Consider the following 3,776-nt stretch of genomic DNA (forward strand, 5'->3'; position numbering starts at 1 on the left):
CATCTACACTAAATTATGGCTTGGCTTAATCTTGCCCTTTCTTATCTTTCCATAAAAAATTTTAATATTTTATTCCTGTCTCCTACAGCTTAGAAACAACAGTTCCTGGTAGTTTATGAATTGGTATTGCACAGGCTGAACTCAGCCCAAAAATGTGTTTTTTCGGTAGTTATTTTTGTTTAGTTGTTTTATTTTGCCCATCCAGTATTTTAAATTCTTATTTTCTCAAGCCAACATTTGAAAGTCAACGATTTCACATAAAAGAATTGATTTATGGCTTCTCTTGAAAACCGAAAAGACCTGGCAAATGCTGGTCCACATTGTCACCTGGCAGCAATGGCACCAACTTTCATATAGGCATGCACTGCACGCTCCACCTGACCCCAGCCCCCACAATTCCAGTTACCTCCCTACACCCAGGCCTTGTCAGTTTCCTGCAAAAAAAGCAAGAAACAAATATGACCAGTTTGGAACAAAAGCCCCTGGCTACTAGACCACTCTGCCCTTCATAGCATCCACCTGATCTTGGTAGGCATTTTTTATTTTTATCTTTGATTTATAACTTTGGCAGCTCTATGTTAAAGCTTGTCACTTCACCAGAACCAAAGCACCTCTTTTACCTGGAAGTTATTTTGCTGTGACTCTGCCTGATGGCTCCAGCTAGGAAATGGCTCTGCTCTACTATGGTGTGAAGGCACAGGCACTCCTCTTTCCCTTGCTCCTTTTCTCATTCACCTCTGGGACAAAGTCTCTATCTATTTCTGTGTGTTCTGCAAACTTCCTGCAACAAAGACCCACCACTTCCACCCCACTCCAGCCACTGCAGTTTTCCAGATCTGCTTCAGCTGACTCAGGAAGTCTGTCCCTGCACTCACATTGACTTTTTACTTGTGGAGAGAGAAGCTGTGAGTTTCCCTCACTTTCTATAAATCAGCTAGGTCTGCTATTTCGGTCTTTAAGACTGATTTGTTTCTCCATTTGTCCTCAGGCTCAGCTTATCTGGCTTTTTTTTTTTTTCTCATAAGTGACAGAATGTTTTGAATCTGAAAGTTCACTCATATTCTCTTAGCTGCAAACCCCATTATGGCCTCCATGGAAGGAGGTTTCTATTTTATCGATTCTAACCATTTAAAAGCACCATGGCAGCTCTGCTACATTTGGTCCTGTGTTTAATCATATTCCCATGCCTTTTAACAGTAATTCAAAAAGCACTTTTTATATACAAATAGAGTGTCTCTAATCTAGCCATGATTCATTCATTCAATAAGCATATACTACATGTATATTGCATACAGCCAGGCTCTGTATTTGTCTATAAAGAGTTTCCACTCCTAAAAACTAGGTATGCAAAAAGTTGAAGTATAATAGAGTGCATTAAATGCATAGCAGGTATAGTGAAAATACAGCAGTCTTTTGTCATTCGGAAATGAAAAAAAAATCTGGAATTCAGAGGACTGCAGCACTGAGCCTTATGTAGAAAATAGGAGTGCTACTCCCTACTTCCCAGGCTAGTGTGAAAATTCAGAGTGAAAATATAAATTACGTAGTACAGTTCTTGACCCAAAATAGGTGCTCTATACATATTAATTCCTTTCCCCTTCTCTGTAATAGAGGCGTAAACAAAATTTTGTGGGAGCACGGAGGATGGAACAGCTACCTAAAAAGTTTCCTAAAAACTCTGCAAAGAAAGTAATGTTGGAGTTGGGTCTGGAAATATGAGTGGGAATTTGGAGGGCATAGAAGAAGAGCATTCCAGGCAGAGGACAAAGGAGATGGATAGAGGGGTACATGAGGTCCTCTGTGGAGTACATGCTGAAACAGAGTTATGAGTGCAAGAGCTTTATTGGGAAGTAATGCCTATAAAAAATAAAAGGGGCTGGGGAAATAGAATTGGGCAGGAAAGCATTCAAGGGTATCATACAGTGTAATTTGGATCGTAGCATTCTATTTGGAATTTTCCATGGCTTCCTGTTGCACTCAGAATAAAGTTCAGGCACCTTACCATGGTCCCCAAGGCCCTGCTTGACTTGACACCTGCCTGAGCCGGTAGCCCACTGCTTCTCAATCAAGGCATTGTTGCCCCCCAGAGACCAACTGACAATGTATTGAGACATTTTTAGTTCTTACAACCAGGAGGAGTTGGGGTTTGGTGTCATTGGTATCTGATGCTAAACATCATACCATGCATAAGACAAGCCTCCTGCCCGACCCCCATCCCTGCAACAAGGAATTATCTGGCCACAAATGACCATAGTGTCTATTTAGGGAAACCCTGCTTTAACTTCTGCTATTACTGCCCCCCTTACTCACTCCACTCCACCCACACTTCCTCAGATATACCAAGGTCTTTCACATCCTGGAGCCTTAGCACAGGTTGTTTCCTCTTCCCAGAAGCTTGTCTCCCCACTCTACCCAACTCACACTCCTCCCTCGGCTCCCAGCTCAGAAGCCACTTTTTCAGAGAGGAGTCTGACAACCAGTCCAAGGTTTGACTCCTCCAACCTCTCCTGTTCTTTTCTCTACCATCATCCTGTTGTCTTTCTCCATGATATTTAACACAATTTGTGAATTAGGATTTATTTCAATGTTTATTCATTTATTGTCTTTCTTTCTTACTATACTGTAAACGCCATATGCATTATACCCAGCAACTAGCAAAGTGCCTATAAAGCATTTTGTATACGCTCAAAAAATACTTGTTGAATGAATTAATGAATCAAGATGTCTTGGTTTGGGGAAGTTACATCCCAGATGCAGCATAAATTTCATTGGACTTTACAGCGTTTACCATTTGTCAGTTTTTTGTTATTTATTTTATTATTGATTGTCCCAAATTTTTTGTCATCAAAGTTTTCTCAGAGATTATTTTATAATTGTTTGCCATGTAGAGTATCTTATTTTAAAAGTCAATTGTTGAACTACCTAAAAATAAAATTTAACATATTTTTATAATCTTTCTTGCCTTGCCCCTGCCCGTTCCTCTCCCCACCTCCACCCCCACCCCCACCCCAGCTCCTGAAACTCTCATTCTCAAGCACTCTGTCCCTGGCAATCTTCCTTTTTCTCCAGAGGATTCCATTCACTCCCCTTCAGGCCTGGGTGCCTTTGTTCCCTCTCTCTTCCCAGATCGCCCTTCCCTAGACTTTCCCACATGGCTCACTCCCTTATTTCAGATCTCGACTTAAATGCCACCTCCTCAGATGGGGCTTTCCTGACCAGCTCTTTGGAGTAATCATCTCTCCTCACCACTGCTCTCTACCTCTCATCCTGCTCTGTTTCCCTTCAGAGAACACACACTACGTGTTTCTTTGCACAAAGCCTGTCTCCCCATTATCGAGCAAGCTCCCTGAGGACAGGGACTTTGCCTGCTTTGTTCAAGGCAGCATCCCTCATCCCTAGCAAAGAAGCTCTTGGCAAATATTGTTGAATGACTACATAAATATAGGAATTCTGGAACCCAGAAAATGGTACACATTAATAGTAACAAGAGTGCACAACCTCTGCAGCAACAACTTCTACCCTATAAAAAGCTGCCTTCTGGAAAAGAAGGGGCCGATTGTGTAATTCCTCCAGCAAATACAACTACCATCTTCTCTGGTATGAAGAGCATGTTTTCAGCCAACCTTTGATGAATTTCTCATGAGTCTTGTGGTACCTCTCACCACCTCCCCCACACTCCTTCTCATTACTTTTACAGAAAGTGTGGTGTCAACAGTAGTGAGAGAGGCTGACTGAGCTTCTGGTAGAGCAGGATCTCCTGGAAACAGAGAGGACAA

The sequence above is a fragment of the Choloepus didactylus genome, chromosome 6, assembly GCF_015220235.1.
Source record: "Choloepus didactylus isolate mChoDid1 chromosome 6, mChoDid1.pri, whole genome shotgun sequence".
Lineage (NCBI taxonomy): Eukaryota > Metazoa > Chordata > Mammalia > Pilosa > Megalonychidae > Choloepus > Choloepus didactylus.